Source organism: Temnothorax nylanderi, unplaced genomic scaffold (assembly GCF_030848795.1).
Source record: "Temnothorax nylanderi isolate EJ_2023f unplaced genomic scaffold, tnyl_v1.0 TNYL_tig0070_pilon, whole genome shotgun sequence".
NCBI classification, from domain to species: domain Eukaryota; kingdom Metazoa; phylum Arthropoda; class Insecta; order Hymenoptera; family Formicidae; genus Temnothorax; species Temnothorax nylanderi.
Genome location: NW_027249132.1, coordinates 940,901 through 964,869, shown reverse-complemented (window position 1 = coordinate 964,869; position 23,969 = coordinate 940,901). Strand labels below are relative to the sequence as shown.

Here is a 23,969-nt window from a genome sequence, read left to right as displayed (position 1 = left end):
GCTCCCTAAATTTACAGGTCACCGCGATATAGGCGAGCAGCGACAATAACGGGTTGAATCGCTAGGAGACACATTTGAATTCGCGGGCGTATCGCTCCAGATTAGACACGACCTGCTCGTATTTCGTGTCAATATGTGATTCATTGTACATGGTCGTTAAAATAGACGTCCCTTGCGCGATAAATTTATTTCTAAAATGTGACACTGCTGTGCTACAGTAGTGGCTAAATTTGAAAATATTGCAACGACGCATTGGACTCTAATTTTCGAGCAAAATTTTCCTCGCGTTGGGTGTCGTCCGTTGCCTGTAAATTTTGAACTTAACGCCGCGCCATACTCTAATTTATCATAATCGCTATTATGTTCACAACAGCGAGATGTGAATGATTAGTGTGTGCGTATGCAAATCTGGCCCTCACTTCGCGCGAGAACGAATGCGCGTAGTTTTGTAAAAAAAAAAGTGTGCGAGAAAAACAAATGAGTATTTGAAATGTGACGAATCGCGATGGCGAAACGTGCAAACGAAAACGCGGCTCGACGCGTGTCATCGTTGGCATTTATAAACGAGAAACAATGAGCACCGCGAAACGTACGTCGCTTGCCGGCTCTGTGCCTTCCCGCCCTGACACGCGAACGCGCACGGCGCGGGCGATACAAAAGAGTTGAAAGAGCGGAATGTTGCCCTATGGTTTAAACGATACCGGTGCAGCTACGATTGCCGGACTATTTATTGCGAATGCACGCCAAAGTGCACGCTTTAACGGTGCCGCCGGTGACGCGTACGCATCGCGTTTTATTATCGCGTACAGTATTCATTGCTCTGATTTTCCGGTCGTGATGACTGGAGGGAAATTGCGGCGATAACGTATTTAACCCTTTGGTTCTCTCTCTCTCTCTCTCTCTCTCTCTCTCTCTCTCTCTCGCTATGGGTCATATAACCCGGTGAAACGTAATATTGCCGGGACGGTAACGATGTATTCGAAACCTCCCCCGTGCGACGTGTGTTTCATATCTCGAGCCGCGTGTAATGATAAGGAAAGATAAAAACTGAGGGGACACGGCTTTATTTCCATGCTAATCGCAAACAGTAAAAGCTTTTAGTGCCGAAAAGAAGATAGAGAAAAAAAGTAATATTATTAGACTTAATTAGATGCAATTTCATTTGAGATGCATTGTTGCTGTATATTAAACATATATTTAACATTTCCCGCCTTGCAGACTTATTTATGAGTCTGATTATTATAAATGTTTTTATATTATACAAAGCGCGCGCATCTTTTTTCTCTTCGTGCGTAGGTTATAAATATTAAAGAACATACAGAAAATATTTTCTACATGTGCGTACGGATATCCCGTGTAACTGTGTACATTTTGTGCTTATCAGATACAAATGTGGTTGCGGCATATTTTATGAAACTTTGTTCAAGCGTGATTATGCCGTATGAATATGTACATTTAAATATGTGGCTAACGGTGAAGATAAGCAACATTTAGCCGTGCGATATGCAAAGATATAGTTGTATGTAGGACCAAATATAAGTAGATGCAGTCTTGTTACACCAACTGGCTTAGGCCGGTTAAGCTTCATCGATGTCTCGTGCATTAGATACTCGGTAATCTCGGCTTATGCAGATAGGGGGATCGAGAGAGATTAATTACTCATTCAGTTTGAAGTTAGGCCTATTGACTTAAAGCTTACATCTCTCCTTCGATCAGATCAGAAATTGGTCGAGAGAAATGTGTTAGTCGGAAAATATTTATTATTTTCTCTCGGATAGAAATTCAACTGAAATCACTTGTAATAATACACGAATTATTTGTTAAATGAAGATTATAAAGAAGTTTAATTTATTGAACATTTTGTCAAACCATTAGATTAAATTACGGCAAATACTTTCCGGAATATTGAACGTGTGAATAGAAGCTTCGTACTTGATCTCTTGGAATCACGAGCAGGACTATTGGTTGTAGGCTAACAAGAAAAATCCTGTGCACGTTGGTACGACGATTAGAGAGGACTTTAAAGGCTTGGCCGGTGTAATAAGTTACCACTGCTAAAAAAGAACGTGTATCTTCTTTTTGGTCGGTTAAAGCTACCGTACGTGACCAGGATTTCTGAAATACAGGACGAAAAACGCGGTTATATATACACCTACGTAACTCTGAATTGCAGGATCTAACAAATCTTGTTATTTGTCGTCTGTGTTTTCAGTATTAAATATGTTGTATTATATCCTTTGTCTGCTATTCTTTGTCTAATATATTTATTTTATTTATATAGCACGAGCGACAAAAAATCGTGCTATTCGAATGTCCAGATTGAAAAATACAGCAGCATACGTTTCGCCGACGTGATATCAAATATATTTCGCGGAAATCAAAAATATAATAATGGAATAATAGAATAATTTTTATGAAAAAATTTTACGTATAATTACCCAATTTTGCGCAACGTTTGTTTAAACAATTATGGATACTGTTACATAGCAACTTTTACGCCATTTAAACTATACTGCGCCAATTAAAAACAAAACAAAAATTCAACAGCTGCAGACCTCGCTTGAAACAGCGTCGGCATTCTAGAACGCAACAAATAGAATTATACGTCGCTGCGCGAAATTGCATACCATTCACTGATGCGTATTTCCATCAATTTATTTAACCGATTTCGTCGTTTTTCCATTGGTGTAAACTGCTAACCGAATTTCATTCTTTTTTCCGAACGTGTCGTTTGATATTTATGTTATTCCGAAAAAGTGCAATCGCCTCAGTTAGTGTTGCAATTATTCACATAACTGGATTGAAATGTCTCGGAAGTTTGTGTTGGGTCGAAATATTTCCAACAGAAATTTTATGAGAAACCATTCTGCGAATATCATCGGCGTAATATATACCACGTGAAATTGAAATGCCTCTTGTCCTATGCCCTCGACTGAACGAGAACGATAACAGTACATAAGTATGTTTGCGCTGCCAACGAATGGGATGAGCTCCAACAAAAATAACGATAGAATCGCGACAAAAGGCTCGAAGAAAGGAAAACGCTGTCAAATTGAACGGTATGGAGAAATATGACGGATTGCGAGGAATACCATACGTATATGTTTTATATATTTTACCTATATATATATATATATACACACACATGCACATATATATATAAAATACGCTGAATACCTCGAAATACCTTCGCGTTTAGCGCTTCGTGAAATCAAAAATTATTTTAAAAATTTTATTGCTTTTTAAAATATTTGCGAAGTAATGCCATATATTTGTCACGTAAAACGCAAGAAGCGTCAATTCCATGTATACTCATCGGAATTTTTACAAAATTCTATACCCGCGGGATGGAATGCGTAGTTTTTAACGTTTTAATGTCCCGTACATGCTAGTTTTTCGTAAAATTTACGCGATAAAATTTGCAAGAGAAGATACACATGGCGTACCTTTCGTGCCGAATGTTTTTACGGCTAAAGCCGAATGGCGGTCGGAATTCATCATTTGCGCAAGAAGTCATGTCGAGTTCCGGGGACATTATTCGCAAATAAGTTACCGTCTCTTCTTACAATGGTGCGCTGCTTCACGGGTGAAGCCTTGAATTCTAGGCAAAATGTTATTTGACGCTCTAAGAAAATTTAATGCTGTAATCTAAAATTTACGCGAAAGATGTTCAACTTTATTACTATTAATATTAATTATGTATATCTTTGGTTGTTATTTATGATCTCTCTAAAAGTTCTGAGATATTTTATTCGTCATCTTTCGGACATATCTAATTTGTATTGACTAGGCCTCCGGGGTGAGAATATTTGTTTTACATGTTAGACACATATGTCGATCATTTTCCTTCGTGAGCGATTTTTCTTTATCGTTGAGAGACTCACAAAGTACATATAAGGGTCTGGTGATGTAGTTCGTAAGCTTTTGCCACATTGATGGATGCGAAGGCTGTGTGAAACAGTATTATGTAATGTGGATGTGGATATGATAGTATGATAGTGAAGACAGAGGTAGAAAATTTCCAAGTTTCCAAGCGAGCTAAAATATTTTTTTTTCTCTCGAAAACTTGGCATTTTCCTTTCTGGATACTGCATAAAGCGAACAAGTCAGACTATAATCTGGAAAAAATTGAGCCAAGGAGGTCTTGTAGTTCTTTTTTTTTATCGTTGCTGCTTTCAATGTAATTATCCCACTGTACTTTCAAATTACATACGCAATTTACAGCAGAATTACGTATTATACCGCGAGCGAGCGAGCGAACAATGATAATTATTTTGTTAGGCAAACAATTATGCGTCGGCTCGTAATGTTCATTACGCTTGATTGTATAAAAATAAACAACTTCCAGTTGATTGCAATTTCATGACGGCTGGATTTTTATGCAGTCGCATTTTGCATCCGTTGTTTGTCGCTCGGGGAGTTTTTGTTCATTAAAATTTTTCGTGCCGCAACGACTATTGCAGGTCGCAATGGCATTAGCGATCCCACAGCTGCAACCGTATAAAACTGCGCGGTGTCATGCGTCCGGATGTTTCGTATCTTCATTAACATACCTAATTAATCTTCGATAAATATATGCTTCGTCGTTGCTGCGCATCATTTTTATACCCCTCGGATCTCCCTCGGTGAATAAGCGAAAAGTCGTAATAAACGTAATTAATGTCGGTATAATCAGAGATATTATACCGCGGCGTACTTTTGTAGAGCAGGGTACTTGCGAATTTTAAAGTGGGGACCCGCTCTAAAAGATCCCGCGCTCCGCTTCGTTTCCCTCTCACGAAATAATTAAAATTTACGAAAACGCGTGGCTTATTCTTCCGCCCGCGTATTCGCCATCTAACGTGGGCAAGCTAACAAGGATTATATATACTGACTTACAAAATCATTAGGAGATAACATATAAGTGAGTGAGCTAAAGACTGCACACTGAAGAACGTGGAAAGAGGCAGTTTTAGTTTTAGTTTCTATGCCAAGATGTGGTCTCGGTTAATCCGAGTTACTCCTCTAAACACGAACTAAATAAATAAATAGTTGACTGAGTTTGCCAAACAGCCACTATTTCCTAGATTCTTGGTACCGAGATCTTCTTAATCTGCATGATTTTAGAATGAGGCAAATTGGTCGTCTTTTACGTATGCAACGTATGCAAATACTCAGTTTACTGTATCTCTTTCGGCTAATAAAACGAAAGTACAAAACTGTAATTTCCATATAATAAAAATGAAAGTAGCTACAGACTACATAATAATTACTCTTCTTAATTAAGCCGTCTGAGTAGGGTGCTTTGTGCAACGAAAATTATCCATTAAATAACGTCTTGATAACGGCAAAGAGATGGCGGGCGACGTAGAATGGGGCGCGTATAATGTAGAACAATTAATCTAAACAGGATGATAAAGAATGGGGGATATATTCCGGAACGTGTTAATACTACCCCGGGTCTAAGGATGGCTTCGGCCGAGCTAGGAGAATTTTTGAAATATGAATAGTATCTGGAATGCACATGAATTGAAATGCACGATCCAGCTCGCATATCCGTCCATTGAAATCGGAAAGCTGTGGGGGCCGACTTAATAATGACAATGTTGCCGCGCGGACCCCCCCTTTTAAATTTGAATCAAGCTGCGCGATTGAGTTCCTGCTCACCTCCTTGATGTACCATCCCAACCGGTGCTTCGCATTAATTAAGGCGAGTTGCTCATCAATCTTATTTTCTCTTACGCCGCCGCAGTGGAAGGGAAGATTAATGTAGGTAAGACAGAAAAATCGAGAAAAACCGACGCGTATCCTTTCCGTAATTTACAGCCATAGACGAGGTCGCCGAGACGCCGCGCGTGTGCGCGGAAACGAATTTCAGATTCATGCAAATTATTTTTAAGCGACTCGTGCAAGATCTACGATCTATTTGTGTTTCGGTTGGCCGCTTCGTTCGTAGCCAAGAAACAAGAAACGTATTTCTTCTCGTAACGTTTTCCCGTTACAATAAAATTAATAACGCGACGTCGATATACGTATACGTACGCAACGTGTAGAGAAACGTCGGCTTTAACAGCTTATGGTGACTGTAATATCAGTGGATTAAGTGTACGCCAGCAAACAGGTAGCACTTTGCCGCGACTAGACGTAGCAAATTGAATGAGAGTAACGATTTTGCGCTAATGTCAAAATTATCCATTGCCATTATATTTTTTACGAGATGAGGTTTCTGATGTATTAAAAAGGCCACGTCAGCCTCTCCAACCGCTCAAAAGCCGGCAAAGTGATGCTGTAATTTATGTGTGCACATCAAAAGGCTGTGAAATCGATAAATTGCTCCGACGAAAATTGCGGCTATACTCATGTCATTGCTTAATGTATTTCATGTATATGTACATTATTTTATCTTAATCTGTATTTAAAAGAGAGCGCCATTTGCATGGTTTTGCGCGATTCAGAATATCATGAATTCCGAAATGACTTATTACCCACTTTCATTAATAGTTAAATTAACTTTCGAGTGCACTACATATTAAATTGGATTGCTAATGGATGTAAATATTATTGGTTTAATTACGATAATTATTATAACATGCGCGCCATAATCAATTAAAATCGAGTTGATGTACGATATATAGACACGGTGTAATTGTATATATTACGAGTATTACGAGTAATCAAATTTAAATATTTATTTTTCAAGAAAAGGTTAATATTTGCAGATTTATTAGGTATCTTCATATATTGTATTACAATTCAAACCGCAATTTTTGACATTCAATATTTTGAATTATAACTATTCACTTATTTTGTCGCAATAAAGCAAACGTATAGACAGATTCATTTGTAGATCGTTAATGCAAGATTAACTAACAATAGCGTGAAGTGTAATGTTACATACGCTTCTTTATTAATATGTTAATGCAGGTGAGAGGACCGATATTGCCATAGGACGCTATACATGTACATATAGATACGTTCTAAACGGGATAACTTTACTAGAGAGCAGTATTCGTGCGCGAGTAAATTGGCCGTATGGGATAGTGTCTTAACGGGTCAGGCGTAACATCTGATAGTTTAGTAAGTGTAACGTTAGAGTTGAATATAAGGTGGTATTCGCCTTAGCTATGAGCCTTGACAGGTGGTGAGATAACGTTCGCCGAAGGGGCGCGGCGGCGGTGTGCGTTTATCATTAAAAGCATCGAGGGAAATTTCGCAGTTGCGAGAACGAAACCGTAGACATCCTATTATTCTCTATTATACTCCTCGTCCTAATGTAATACGCTGAGACGCTTCGCATTTTTAAAAAGAGACGCATCCCCGTTCTCCATTTTCTCGTTATTTAGCTGCCGGAGAAAGGAAATAGCGTTCCTATTTACTTTTTAGGGACACCGTGACGGCGCCGCGCGATCAATAGGGCTGCGTTCTAGGCGCTCGGCAATTATTTAAAGGCATTTACGTATTTATTTGATGCGTGCTTAAATGACGGCGCACTTTTCCTGACTTGTTATTTCGCGGACATCCTTTGTCGCCTTTCACTCCACATCGCGCTCGTCTCGCCGAAGGTTATTTTACGTATAGTTTACGTATAGACGAGGAAATTCGCTTCGAGGTACTTGGATTATTTTACATTTTACGCAAGCATAAGTGGAACGTTCGATTTTATGATTTATTACGCGTGTAGGTTTGTTAATATAGGTTTCGTTAATAATTAATTATTTCCATTACTGATAATTCTATCACAAGATTATCCAGTTAATCGGATAAAGGAGAGTAATCTGTAACTATTAGTAATTGAGATATCTGCATATATGTACATTGCATATTATATATTGTATAATCCTGTACTCTCCTCTGTACGTATGCATACTCATTAGATTAAATCGATAAACGGAACTGGCTTTGTTCAATTCGTGCTCTGTATTGCCATTGCTACAATACATCCTGTATTCGATAAATAACACAACGAGCAAATCGTATACAAGATTTCCTATTTGAAATAATGTGTGTGCGAATCTATTCACATTGACGATCGTACGCCTATCAAACATTTCCAGCTTTATGGACTGACAATCAAATAAATTGGTCTTCTCATTTTCAATCTTTAAATTCGCGGGGCATGTTTAGGCGAAGTTATATACAATAAACGACAATTCCAAGTTTTTCTTACATTTCTTTGAGCGCCGTGACATTTTGAAATCCGCGTTAAAAGACTTGCGATGAAAAGCGGCGTTACCCGCGCCTTCGTTTCGTTTTTGATTGGTCAAATATAAATAAAAGGACCGTGTCTCGCATCGAGACGTCCGAGTAAACGTAACGTAATGTAACGTATCGCGAAATCGCATTGCGCTGGCGTGGATAAAATATATTTTTGCAGCGAAGCCGGACCTTCACGTCAGTTACAGACGTACTTCGCCGCGATTGCAGCGCTTTTATGGACCGTTTTTACGAGCCACCTCTCTCTCTTTCTCTCTCTCTCTCTCTCTCTCTCTCTCTCTCTCTCTCTCTCTCTCTCTCTCTCTCTCTCTCTCTCTCTCTCTCTCTCTCTCTCTTTCTCTCTCTCTCTCTTTCCGCCGACCTCTTTTCATCGTGTACGAAACCTTCGCGTGCACACGTTGCACACGCAGTCAATTGAAACGCAAACACGATAAGCGCCGTCGATGCGCGCTCTGTGACGGATCTCAACGTAAATCGTATACTCGCGCCGTTAAAAGCGACGGAGTAACATTTTTCCCGTTTTAACGCCCGCAAAATCGCCCGTTTCGCATGCCGTTCTTTACATAAATAATCGCTTGTATACCTGGCCGTCTTGTACCAACTCTCGTTACGAGCGGTTGCAAGAACTACCGTAACAAGTCGTACATATAATCTGTCAAATAGAAAGTCTCGTTTATTAAGAACGCCGTAAACTGTCAAAACGCGTTGCAGAATAAATTTCGCTTTACTGTAAGGCGCTCTTATCAGTGATAGCACGTGCGAAGTGTTTGTTTAGTACGCTAAGATTATCTACCCATAAACTTAATGTTTAAAGAAGCATGCATATAAAAAGAGATACATGTGAATGGATATATATAAAAAAAATAGAATACTCTTATATACATATAAACAGGAATTGGATATTGTATAAATTTCTTTATGTTAAAAAATACAAAGAGACTTTGCATCAATATCGAACAACTGATAAAAATAAACGAAGATTACTTACTTATATTTTAATGTTTTGCATATAAAAATACAAAAATTTTAACAATATTTTGCTATGTATTTGTAACATTAGGCAAGCTGCATATCGATCGTGAATAATCTACAACGATGATACGTCGTTTAATTAAGAAACGATAACTTTTTCTTCCAATATATATCATACATCTTTTATGTAAAGTATATGAAGACATGTTTATAGAAACTACAATACGTTCGTCGTGGAATTGTGCAACAAGGTTGCATCGTCGTATAATACATAATATCGTGGCAAAACGGGTACAGATAAGCCATGCATTCGGTTTAGCTATCGTAGGAAACGACGGCACAACACAATCAAAATTGCATTTCGCTATCCTTTAGGACTTACAAGATTGGCCAGGTGTGCGTACGTGCGTGTTCACTAAGGCTGCATTCATACAATCGCGAGGAAAGGAATTGCGAGCACTTCCTTTTCGAATAGAGTTATTCTAGCAAAAATTTTATTACGAAACTTATTCAAACAACCGTGGCATCGAGCAGATATTAGAAAAGAAACTTTTATAATACAATATATGCGTATAATATATAGGCATTTTCTTAAGCGGTTCAAGTATTAGGCATAATAATATATCTTTTAGACATACATTCTAAATATATTTTATACGTTTTATTTATATATGATACACATACTTGGCACAAAATGTGTATCTTAATATCACAGTCGTAAAGCACATAGCGTGTGAATATAATCACGTCATTGTAGAACAAGTGGAAGGTCTGACGTTTCTAGGATTTCGTTTTATCACCGAATGAAAAGATCGGCTACGTTATCTGGCTCGATGAAAGCACGAACCATTCCCGTGGATTTCCTCGTCGTTACCCTTTCCTAAACAAATAGCTTTCGATCGAAAGCTCGCAATCCCTATTCGCGCTCATTCGATCGTTCTGTGTTATTTTGCCCGACGGTGTGAATGTCGCTTAAAAGAATCGTGTGGCGTACGTGCTTCGACTGGACCTGGCGTATGATATAGCCTTTTATTGCCAACGACGAATACAGGGAGGTTTATCCGTAACGCCAGGGTTGCGCCGATGAACCGCGTAGCGCCGGCCAGCACCGCGGATGCGCGACCGCGTCCATCCCCAGGTAATAAAATCGCGACAAACTGATTTTCAATCAAAGCCGAGGGGGAGAGGATCCCGGCCGACCGGCTTTAAACCCTTTAAAACCCTCTCGAGCGCATCGAGCATTTTCAATCCTTTTCGTGTGCGGTAGATAAAAGTTCCGCGAGCATGTACGCGTCGGTTTCGCATGCGGTTGTGTCGCTTGCGTTTCGCCGGTCATATGAGGCACGAGGTGGAGGAAAACGGCATAAGCTCCCGCAAAGTCAGTTTATCGTTTTTGTTATCGCGGCCGTTTCTGTGGCTCGGACCATTTACATATTTCGAGAGTTACTCTCGCAGAAATTTGATTGCTCTCACGCATCAACGAATATTAATTCGTATTCGCTTCTCCGTTGGATTATCCGCTTGGTTTATCGCACCGTTATTTCTCCGACCTGGTAAGTCCTCTTGCCTACCAGCGCTAATTCGTAGAAATTCTTTGGTGTCGTAGTGCAGTCGTGAAACCGTTGTAAATTGCGAGTCACGCGCGAACGTTTGCGGCATAAAAAAATCGCCCGTTTTTATCCGGATTACCCGTCGAGAGTGCTCTGGTCGTGATGCATTTGACGAAATAATCAAGAAACAACAGGTTCGAGTGTCGTTTTGTAACTGGCTGGTCTCTCGTACATGTACCGTACAACTGGCGTGGTAACGGCGGTAACTGTTATGTCCAATTGCTCTAATTGCTCGGAAAGCTCGCCGCTCGAGAGTGTTTCGGTCGAGTGAGAGACATGTATCCTGATTTATCGAAGTACCGGCAAAAAAAAACTTGGCGTCTTAATTGCCCGACGGCATGGCAACCCGGGCGACGCGGAACGCGCGTGTTCGATATGATGTAATAACCGTAACTGCCATTAATGACTCAAGTTCCTCATTTAAATGGCTGCCGCTTCATATACCGATCCAGTTTAACCCGACCTTAAGAAAGATCCTATTAGTCTCGCCCACCTGCCGCCAAGCATCCGTCCCTTCGCGACCCGTTCCTTCGCCGGGATCATTGCGTGCGAGTTAAGCGAGTTATGCCGGTAATTCAATGCGGCAAAATTGAATGCGTCCCTCGGCGCGGGAGTTAATCGACGTCTCGCGAAGTGCGCTTTGTCGAGTAATTCGACGACACGTTGTCGCGTCGGCGCGAATTACACGGAGCCGAAAATTATGTCGCGAGATGCGCGCCGCTCTCCCCGCGAGATGTTTAATGCATGCGCCACGCTTTTGCGGATATTGCTGAATTTGAATCGACAGATGATCGACGATCAAAGAAGGCGGATATAATATTAAGCGGGACGCACCCCGTGGAATGTCTTATAAAGTATCAGCTTTCCACGAAAATAGAGGGCGAACAACCCCTTTATTTTTACGATCTACTCGGGTAACTCGGGTTCTACCAGTCTACCATTTCGCGAAATATGCACTTCTTCCCTATCGTTTGTACTCTCTCAAGTATTATGCGTTTATATCCCCAACGTCTCCGCGATATCTATTGACGATCGAGAGATCTTCTTTGTTCGTACCACACGTTCTAACTTATATCATCCCTCCCTTCCAGCGCCGTCATTTAGCTCGATGAATTCAAGGCGAGGTAGAAATTTCGTGGAACTGCGACGCATATCGATCTTCGCGCGCATAGTTGGCGTTATTTATTTCACGTCTTTCGCGATCACTCATTTCACGGTCCCGAGCGTCCTCGATTTCGCTCGACGGAGATTGCATTTAATTAAAACACATGGCAGCGGCGCTTGTTTTCGGAGTCGCGTCGGGATTAATAAGTCATACACTGTTATACGCGTACACAGACACCCGCTATTTTATATGGTTGCACTTGATTGTAAATCGTAAAGTATATTATAGGGCCTTTCTGTCCGATGGAACGTGATCACGTTCACGATTATCGTTTGTTATACGATGTCACGCTGCTCGGCAAAAAGTTTCGTACAAAAGCTGGTTATAAATTAGCTGTCACGCGCCTACATATACGACTGGCTGCATTCGCATGCATAGGACAGATACTTCTCTTTTTCTCTTTTACTAGATCAGGATAAAATTTATCTATTAACTCTTCACGAATTTCACGTAAAGGGCTATCCGTCCCCACCCGCTACAGATGTTCAAAACTAAGAGTTATCTTCAAATCGCTGTCAAAACGTGTCGTCACGGAAACGCGCGCAAAAGCTGTCCTTTTTACTACACGCATTTTATTTTTATTTTGCGGAATCTCATCCGGCCGTAACCTTCGCAGGGACACGACATTTGCGTTTAATTACAATTGCCGACCGCCACGTGTTTTTACAGAGATGGATCCACCCGCGCACGCGAGCGCGAGGATTAATAAATTACAGCGCGCGTCGGTGATGCGCCGGGCATTTTCAACGCGTCCGGGATTAATCCCGAGTAATGTCCCGCAAACTGCGCGACATGTGATCGAAAATAAAACGCCACGTCGACGGCCGGGCGCACTTTTCCTATACGCACCAGCCGGATATTTTTATGGGGTGTACACCGGGTTTTATGGCCCGTGCATCGTGAATCACTGATTCCCAGCCGAATGTCCGGGAGGCAGCCCCTCTGCCTCGCCAGGAGAAACGAGCGAGCCGTTAACCCGATAGTGCCTTTAAATGCCGTCGTCACGTACGCCGGTTCAAAGCTGCTAACGAATTCTCGGCTGAAATTCGTTGCACGTGAACGGAAATGCACGCGGCAGCTGCGGCGGGAAGCGATCGCGCATTCTTTCGAATTGCGAATGAATCTGCTTCCGCGGCCCGTCAAACGAGAGCCTCTGAAATGGAAGGAACGGCTATATGTCGGTCGTTCTTTTTCCTCGCATTTCGAAAAAAAAATTTACTATTTGCAATAATACACGATTTAAAGTTATTTAGAAATTTATGACATTTTAAACACTTTTATAATTTTACGTTTGTCTGCCTCTCTCTCTCTCTCTTTTTCTCTCTATTACTGTTGGATTTTACGATTAATTAGAGAAGATATCATTTTTGGGCTTGATTTTAGTAGCCTGATAATAATATTTCTATGTGAATTTTTTATACTTTTTCCAACTCATTGTCAATAAACTGCGCCTCGATTGTTTGTCGATCTTGAAACAGTTTTTTATTGGAATAATAAATTCATATACTTAAATCGATAATCGATTTAACCTTTCATGCTAAGAAGCATTCTTTTTAAATCAATAAAGAATTTATTGCGAAAAATATCACCCCAGCCAGGGTTCACCGAGGGGTTTATTGAGCTCAGAATCTACTGAGTTGGAAAAAGCATACAAAATTTATACAGGAATATTATTATTAAACTACTAAGATCAAGTCTGACATGCATGGCATTACATTATCTTTAATTAATTGTAAGTTTTATATCGATCCAATTTCGCTTATTGTTGATTATATTTTATTCCATATTTTGAAATACCATGTGCAGTTGTGGATATTTGTAGAATCTGTAATCTATGCATGATTAAATATTTATTTGCAGACGGCATATCGCTTGCGGTGAAAAATTCATCACGATGATACAGCGTTGCCATTATTTTTATCTGTCGCCATTATTTTTTTACACGGCAGTATCCGAGAACGATAGTATGAAAACGAAACGTAATGCGGAATGTTCGATTCGAGGTAGAAAGTTTAGCAAGTGCATTTAATGTTAAATGGCAGAACAATCATAATGCAATAATTGCTGAGAACGATTTGCTTAATCGAAACATCGAATGGGGTGGTTAGGCGCAATATATACATATGTGGAACTCGCGGAGCGGTTTCGCAGAGAGTAACCAGGACAGAATATGCCACGTCTGGAACAGCTCAAGATTAATGGCCAGCCAAATGCGTGGAGTGTGTGTTGCCGCATTTTGTGCGTCGTCCGGGCCCATATTGCTTCCCTGCCGCTTGCTGCTTTTACGTAGATAAATGCGAATGATATGGAAGACTTGTAAGCTCCCATCACGAAGCCTGCGTCGTTGTTTCCGTGCAATGAGTCGTTGTAAATGAACGTAAGAAGGAGCGAGATAGTAATTTCGTCTTATTACGCGATGAAAATACATGTCAGGTAAATAAAGCTTGACTGGTCTCGTCTTAAAGTCAATCTACGTGCTCGGCAATAGCTCGGCGTTAAATGTTACGGGGATCTGAATACGCGTAGCTTCATTGACTCTTCTTGCGAGATCAAACAGAAAAATATTCAAAGTCTAGAGGGAGGTAATATTGGCCTCGTCACGTCGGTAAATCTATTACGTGATGCATCTACCTCCGCGCGGAAATAACTTAGTGAACTGGGGCATCAGATAAGCGCAAGATCGTCGGGGAGTTTAGGCGCGGTGCGAGGAAACGTTGATACCCGTTATCGTTGCCCTCTTCGTTATTTTATATCGGGTCGGCTGCGGTGAACCGTACCTTCTCGCACGATGCATAAGACCTGATCGCTTTATCGAAGCCTGACAATAGCGCCCTTTGCAGCGGAATGGTTTTCTTCCCCTTGAATGAACAGTGCGGCACGTTCAATGAAGATCGCATCGTAGGGATAGTTCTTTGATGCAAGTTTGCGACGATCGCGCGGCATAAATCACGCATATTTCATGCACGCGTGTTCCTCGACAGCCTCGCGTTTTATCTTTGAGAGTTCTGACACTCCGCCGACAAAAGCTACTTTCGTGCTACATCTTCGCGAGCCGTGAGTAGCCGCTTCTCCGCGCGTCTCATGCTACATCAAGATCATCCGCAACACTTTTCACAGCATCATTAAAAATTCAGTGAAGTAACGCTCGTAAGAAAATGTAATGAGTGCTCGGCGAGTACCTCGGTCTGTTCGCCGGCATTTATTTTATTCACCTTCGACTTATTCATACGCAGCCGAGTGAGAGAAAGAGAGAAGGGGGGGAGGGAAAGATAAAAAGAGAGAGCAGCTAGCTATCATTTCCACCATCCCCATGCCGCGCGTTAAAATGCATTGCCTGGTAGATATATATATATAGAAGAGAGTCGTGAAATTTCCCGGCGTTTCGTTGCATTCCGTCATGACCGGGATCTTGCGGCGCGCATAAACGTCGCCGGGACACGCGCGTAAAACACGTGTTCGGTAACGACGTTAGTGAAATTATCATTGGTTTTCGCGGTCGCGCCCGCCTGGGACCAATTTCGCGTGACGCTAATTGTCGACAGTCGGCAGACACGCGGGCGTTATCCCCCGTAGTTACCCCGGCGAAATCAATGAGACAAATTTTGAGGGTAAATACGGCGTCCGCCGCGGTGCGCGTTGCATTAAATCAAAATACATTATTCAAAGCGTATTATTCGCGCTCTAACGGCAAACGTGATAAAACGCGAAATTCGCTCGTTGATAAAACAAGCGCCGGTACGGGTATACGCGGGTGGAGCGTCCATGAAATTGTTACGTGTGCGTACTGTTTTCCTTTACTTGCTGTTTGTCCGACGTAACTGGTCGGCATTGTTAATAACGTTGTCGTTAGCACACCACCGTGCGATATATGTGGGATTATTACAACCGTAACGATCGCTATCAGCTATTGCCACGGTGTAACGTATTTCGCAGAATTTATGGGACACGTAAATGTTTCGTATCATTAGAAAGTGGAATTAGCATGCCAGCGTAGTTCTCGAACTCCAACGGCAATGCGATTTAACTTTTGAAAAGGAAGGTATTAAGCTTTTACACGACAATGGCTGGTGTTCGCTGCGTTCTATGCAATGAGATTGTTACATTTCAGAAGCAGCTCACGTTTCGCTAGATTTTTTTTTTAAAGTGGTCAGCAGATTTTTTTTTGCCCGTGTTGAAGATAGCGGATAAAATGTAATTTAGTTAAGAACTATGTTATTTGATAGTAAAAGACCTGAAAAAAGATTCCTTCCAGCGTCATTTCCAGTTCTAATATAAAAGATAAATCTATAAACGGTCAACAAATTCTTAATGCTGGTGACATAGGATAATTAAAAGCAGGACGTCGGTGATCAAAATTCCGTGGTGATTATCGTAAGGAACAGCGCGGCGCGCGCAATTCTTCTCGCATTACAAGCAGTACTTCTGGAAGTCCATTCCGCACACCACGTCGAGCATTCACGTAAGATCTCCTGGGACAATTTTGTCGGACGGTAAAATCTGCAGCGTCGTAAAAGCTTATTCCCGTTCATCGCAAGGGCGCGAAAATATCTCGCAAACTTCCCAGGGATTCGTCTTAAGGACGACCTGCCGACAATTCCTTGTCAGCTCTCTCTCTCTCTCTCTCTCTCTCGAAATGCGGAAGAGGACGCGCGTGTTCAAAGGGACGGCGGAAAAGGGAGACTTAAAGAAAGATTGCGGAAGGTGGGGAGGCGGGACGGGCGCAAGGATCGAGTAGCGATATTGCTACGGCGAAATTTTCGACGTTTGGCACGTAACTGCGTGCTTTACAGAAAAAGCTTTCTACTTTACTGGCTGCTCGTACGCCACTCGGCGGGGTCTCTCGCACTGCTTTATTGCACATTCCGGCACTTTCCTCGTAGGTTCAGCGTGCCTCTGCATCCATCGCGGGGGGGGAGGGGGTGTTCGCGCGCCTACGGGCGGCCATGCGGATGGGAAGCGCGGATGGGGAAACGTTGAAGGTATAAGGCGTTCACCATTCGCGGCACTTATCCAAGTTTTCAAGGATATCGAACATTCGGTAATTGCGAAAGTTTTACGCCTTAAATTCCGGCTCGACTTTACCCCTTCCGCCTGCTCACGTCGTCACCTTAAATTCCTATGGCTTTTGGCTCGTAAGACGAATTCCTGCCGGAGCACTGAATTACGCGGATCCTAAGGGAAGGATTACACGGATCCTGACAGTCGGTGTTGTTATTACGCTGCGCGTTGATGCCTCCCGGCCGCGGTTCTTCGGCTGGATTGGCCGGGCAGTCGTATTTCTCCGACCTCTGCCCGTTACTTTTACTTTATTCCACCGGCGTCGTTACTTCCTCGCGACGATAGGAATTTTTCGACCTTGACGACATCGCTTTATGACGACTTCGCTGCTTAAGCCGCTCGAGAAGTTTGCGTCGTCGATTTCTTCTTTTAAATGTTCATATTTTCGCTCTTCTTTTTTATTTTATGACTATATACTATTTACGCGAGAGATAAAGTGAGCGATAAAGTTACATTGCTGACGTCGTAAGACGTAAATGATGGATTTATTGTGAATTCTTATACCATAAGATGTAGAAAATATTAAGAATATTTTATATTTCTATCTCTTTTTCTCCTACTATATTAAATGAATAATTTCTAAGTGTTTATGTTCACTGAAACTCTTGTGTCATCGAACACACACGTAATATTTCTTACCCATCTATTTCATCTGTCATCATCCCTCGAATATCCTCTCTCTTCGCAATATTGTAGGCCATTAAGCTTTCCGTGAGGTCATTTTTTTTATGAATCGAACGTCTTGGTTGTTTTCCTCTTCTGTTAATTTCGTTGACATCCTAAGACAAGCAAGAAAGTCGCGGATCACTGAGTTATGGAAGTATTCTCCGAGGCTTTCGAGGGTCGGCAGGTTTATCGCCGCGTCACGGCAGTAATGACAGGCGGATCGAACTTTTTGCCCGAAAATCCGACGTAGAAATGTTTCGTTCGTATTTCTCGCGTTCCTTCTCTTGTTCGGGGAACGGACACCGAAAGTTGAGGAAACGGGAAAGGACGCAAAGATTGACCACTTCTGAGATATATTCTTAGCGACGGACAGAAACTCGATGACTGCGTCGACAAATCGCACATCACCTACTAAAGGGGGAATAAAGAGAGAAAAAAAACGACAGGGGTCCATGATTAAAGATAGATCCGCAGAATACGTCGATCATCATTGCGGTAAACTTTCGTGACGTACGAATTTTTGTTGGAAGTAATATTTTTTTTATTGTTCTTGACAGTTATACATCTCGTAGAATTCTCCATTTAACATTTCGTTGCTCGGTTTGCCCCTCACCGAGGATAAATTATTGGCTTCAGACTCCGAGAAGTTGCTTCTAGAGGGAATCCGGCAAGAAAGAATAAAAGGGGTGCGAGTACTGAAGTTATAAATACGAAGTCGTGGAAAATTGGAAAAGTTTCGACTTAGTGCGCGGTGCATCGACGGTTTTCTCCGCGACTATCGTTGATATGTCGCCGACCAATCGTTAAAGGCGATAACCGGACGGCGTTATCGCGGGAAGAAAAATTTCCATCGGTTATCGCGGTGTCCCAGGTCCCATTACTTCCAGACGGCTGCAAAAGCCGTACATTTATTCGACCGGCCACTAATATATTCGTGTGATTTAAATTGCCTAATTTCCGTACATATTTTATAGATTTCGATGAGTTATATAAAATCTACGTTTCTACATGAATTCGCTATTTATCGCATCCGAAGCGTAGGGTCGCATAAAGTTTTTGCACCATTTACTGGATTGAAGGTAGCACATGAAGGAAATTATACATATACATACAGATAAGATTTCGGATATTCTGAAATATTAATTTCAAGAAATTGCGTTTCCCCAAAAGATATGCAAAGACAGCGGCGAACGGGTTGCATAAATCATGATCGTACGTAATCGATGAAAACGATTTGGCGCGAGGAGACAGACAAGACCGCATATGCATCAAATTACATTGTTCTGTGTACATCAATCGTTCTCATTTCGCCATTTGATTTATCATCATGTTACTTTAAGCTACGCTTTAAAATATTACATGTCGATCCCGTATTTTTCTGTCGCCCATTTGTATCTGCCCGCTCTCCCGTGTAAATAATGTAAAACGAGCAAAATGTTTCGATCGGACGGAAATATGGCGGACGAAACGCATCTCGTAAACCGTTTTTGCAAGCCGTGCCCAGGCTCCATTCTGCTCGATCCTTTATGAAATGTTGATGCCGGTCGTCGTAAAATCCCAGGATTGAAAACGGACGGACTCTGTTGCGAGGTATAGTAATGCTCGCCTTTACGCGCGCGAGCCGCGCCTACCCTCGTCCCGACACGATGATCCTCCCTTTGCGGATCATTAAAATATACTCGCGAACAGATTTCATTAATTCGTGATAAATTGATAATCGAATCCGCTTTGGCCATCGGCCGCCGCGCCCGCTGACGTCCAATTCGTTACAGTCTCATTAACGTACGAGCTTTCCTGACTCCTGTAATTGATTTACGACTGCGTTCGAATTCCACGCTCCGCATTCCGTCCGAGTTATTATCGGCGCAGCTCGCAACGACCATTATATCCCGACCATCGCGCATCCGAAATTTCAGAACAAACTTGGTCGAAGATAATTCGACAAGTTTGCTGTAAGGCTAGCCTTAATCCGGTCCAGTCTAGCCCAGTCTTGTTCCCGTCCAGGGGAAGTCTCCCCCTCGCATAATCCACTCTACCTCTCTCGCTCCGCTATCATGTATCCCGGTGACGGCTCTCTCCGCCAAATCTTCTCGCGTCGCTAAGCCACTGATCGGAGATTGCGGCGTCGCCCAGACGCCCACAGCTCGCGAGGTAACGCCGAAACCAATCGCAAGGAAACCGTGAATTTATTACGCCGAATTCGGCGTATCCTTGTTTGGTCAGCTCTCGAGAAGCCAAAATCACTTGCATCGGGAGCGCCGTTTGCACGCGCGTAAGCCACCTCGTAAGCTCCGCCGTCGAAAGCCGTCCGAACGCGATCGGTCCTTCACGTCCGATCCGTTTACCGATGCGATTATATTGATCGACAGTGTGCCGGGCCGTGCCGCCGTGTCCGTGTAGAGTGTAGACGGATCCGAGCGCAAAAAATTCCACGCAGATCTGCTCTCTCGCCTCGGAACGAAAATGTGATCTCACGGAGAGACTTATAGTGACGGCATTATTTCGACATGAAAGTAGAGCGCGCTTTTTCGCATTCGGAGCTAATCCCGTGTAACTCTTTTCTAGTGTCCTTCTTTCTGAATCAAGTCGCGCGCGCGAATAAGCTCGTAATTAAAATCGTACTTGGTCGTTCGCGTGTGTTTCTTCACCGGGCTGGACACGAACACGTTCTGCGAAAATTTCAGCTGACGCGGAGATATCTCTTCTCGTTACATCTACCTGGCCATCTTCGTAGATCCTCTTTTATCCGCCTTTCGTTTGTAAGTCGCATCGCAACGCAGATTGTCCTTTGGCGATTTACTCGTTTGACGCTTTGAACAGCATTGAGTATTAGATCCATATTATAATATTCCCATTTCACGTACACAAACAACTTACTAGGATATAGTTTAGTTAGTTTAGTAAATTAATAATATAGAATATATTATTAATCAGGTAAGGAAATACCAATATACTAATTTATTAGCACGATCTTTGCATATGGAACATGTCTAATTTTGTACTTATTAATAAAGCAATACTTGAATAAAAGAAACTCCCATTAAAAGCTAAAATACGTGACAGAGTCAGAAGTTGCCGCGGTATTCTACGAAAGCGTGCAATTAGTAAGCTCCTAGCGTGATAACTTGAAATGTTACGTAATATTTCCACGTATTGTGCAAGAATTCTCTCTCTCTCTCTCTCTCTCTCTTTCTCTCGTCATTCGGGCATTCAAGGGGCAGGGCCCGAGGGGTAGGGCGAAGCCTGAAACTCTACGCTCGAAATCATTCCAAGTTTCCCGTGTACCATGAAGGGTGTCGGGTGGCGGGGCAAGATCCCGATTACGTTCTACCTTGCTCAGTCGACGAGATTCCTCCGACAGTTGTAGTCTCGGGAACGTCTACGCCCTTCTCTCGTAAGCCCGCGATTCCGTCTACGGATGGACCGCGCAAAGACGAGAGAAAGAGAGAGAGAGAGAGAGAGAAAGAGCGCGAGAGACCGTAAAGAGAGGTGCTTTCTCGAGGCATGCGGGAATGGCGAAATTCGTCCGGATTTCGGCCGTTCGTTCGTTTCGCCAAGAATCCTCGTCAATGCGTCCTCCTCGCGAACGCGAATCGTTACCGGAGATTGTTCTCTCCTCACGGAGCCGGCGACCGGATACGGAACGGTCACCGGCACGAAGCACGCCGAGTTTCGCGGTGAATTTGACAATTTGCGCACGTGCGCACGTGGTCGCGTGCACGTAAGCCCGCACGACACTGAGCCCGATTCTCCGGGTTCTGTGCAGTCGCCCGTGTGTATTCTACATATAGCGTTGCTCGAGTGCATTAATTAAATACATTCCTCCCCGACGGCGTTTCGTGCACGTCATTCTCCGACCGACCGACCGAATGTCCACCACCTTTGATTGTCCGCCGAGTTCCTATTGTGGCGACCAAAACTGTCTCTCTGTCGCGCGAAATCTCGTGGGTATCCGTCCGCGTGGCGAGAATGGTTTTGATGAAGCTACGCCGCGCCGTCCGAGTTCATTAGCGGCGTTAACAGGCCTTCGTACCTCCTGTCCGGACCGTGGTTCTGTTTCAAGTAACCGGTCGTCAATTTTCGCTAATGTATCAACATCGCGGTTTCGAACGACGCTGTCCGCAATCGCAGTGGAATCGTTCGTACTCCGAGCTCGTACGCGAGCTACCGTTTGCATGCTCCTTCGTGTCTCGTGTTCGCGTGTCCCGCGTTACGTACGAATTATAGGCATTATTTCTCTCGCGTCGGTTCGCATTTAAGATTTCCCGCCGATCGATACGACGGGGTACCTATAGCGAAGTATCCGCGCGGCTAACATGTGATTTCTCGCAGCAACATTGCGCTTTCGAGTCCAAGATTACTTATCTCGTGCCGAGAGAGCCAAAATATTTCGCAAGATGAAGATAACTGGGTCGATTTCACGATTCGACGATAAAATAGGCAAACAGCGGGACGTATAACGAGCTGACAAGACGCTAGGAGCAATGAAAATTTAAATAAGAAGCCGGCGGAGACAATCAGATTGTGTGTCTGAGCTGTTTTTATACCACTGTGCAAGAATACGAAGCGCGTTCGTTCGTCGTTTCCTATTGGTTGATTTTTATACTTTCGGCAGAGAGAAAGAGAGAGAAGAAGGCAGACAATTGCTCGATACGCCGCGCCGACTGCGTTTTAATAAATGAAAACGCACTAGAAGAGCAAAGCGAACGTAGACGAGAGGCACTGCCTTTATCTTTATTTCAGATGAAGTCGTTTCGCGTGCTTCTTTCCTTCTTGCCCTCGGGCAAGTCCACGAAGGGAGTCGCGCACGTATTGCGGTCGCCCTTACTTATAGGACACCGACACCTTTTCACGGTCGTTGGCAGACCTTGCTCTCCTGGGGCGTCGGCGGCGCCGTCGGTTAGGTGCATTATTAAATACGGTCAGACGATGGCAAGCGTTAACCGGATGTAACGAAGTAGGCAGCGCGCGTGAGACATAGGTAGCGAGCGAGCGAGCGAGCGAAGTCGCTGAATATTCAGGCGCAACTAGCGTCTGAACACTATATTTCAGTGCCGTCTACAGACGTTTGTTCCGCGACTATAAGTTTCCAGTTAGAAACTTCCTCGGCAGAGCATAAAACCAATTTATACTTCAACGGGAAGTCCACAAAGAAATAGCTTAAGCTCGCCGCAGCGAAATCGTGTTGCTGGAACGGTCAGATCGATTCTTTACACGTTCTTCGAGCTCGCGTGATAAGTATTGAGTAATCTGCAGAGGACTGAGATGTCGCATTCTCAATCAAATCAGGAAAAACGGGTAAAACGGAAAAATGTGAGAAAACGGGAAAATAGCATTTAGGATATCGCAAACACATTTGACATTCGACGCCAAAGAGAATAAAGATCATAAGTGCGAATAAAGTAATTATCGCGAATCGCCATTATCCTCTTTTGCGGCGATAAAAATTCGTTAGAACTCACGTGGGACCAGTTCTCCGCATTCCTCCGACGCTTTGGATGCGAAGAACCATTAACGTGACACGTAAGTGGCGTTTTTCGTTCTATAAGGCCGTAATTAAAAATTCTTGTGTAGTTTGACAGTGGATTCATACGGAAGTTCAGCGTGCTGGCGGACGGTGGACTAAAGTTCCACGCTCGCCTGCGAATCGTGACACTGACGGCTACTCGGCGCCATCGAACTAAATGATCATTAATTGCGAGCTCCGGGTACATTATGCGAATTACTTGAGCGACAGCCATGTCGCTAATATTAAGTTCCTCGGTAGAAGAATGCCGGTATCTCGCTCAATTATAACTTTCTGCGAAACTTGCTTATTAGTGACATGAAAAATTCAGATCTATCTTTGCCACTTTGTGTTGATATATCTGTTATTTGATAGTCTCAAGATAAGTTAGCCCCATCAGAATCTTATTAAAAGCGGAATAAAAATAGAAACTAATAAAGTAGGATTTAATCTGTCTCCATATTAATTTTATAAAAGCTTTATCTGCTCCCGCATTTCAAAATGTTATTTGAAAATTTAATTGTTATTTTAATTATTTCAAAAATTTGAAAAATAATTTCACAGTTTTTTAATGAAATGATTTTAAATGAAATAATTGTTCGTTTACAAGTTTTATATGTAGAAATCTTGTTGTACATTTATGCATAAATTATTACGTAAATTGCTGTTACATTTATATTTCAGCCGTTTTATTTGTGATAATGATTTCAAACAATAATTAAAATTATACGATAACAATGTCTTGATACGATGTAATTTCAATTTGATATATATTCGTGGTTGTGATGGCGCAATAGCC

General features: G+C 42.6%; 1 protein-coding gene across 1 annotated transcript in view; it reads left to right on the top strand.

Moving 5' to 3' along the window:
• Positions 1–23,969, top strand: part of LOC139773866 (protein O-mannosyl-transferase TMTC1-like) — a 166,975-nt gene that overhangs the window by 22,166 nt on the left and 120,840 nt on the right. The window lies entirely within an intron of this gene.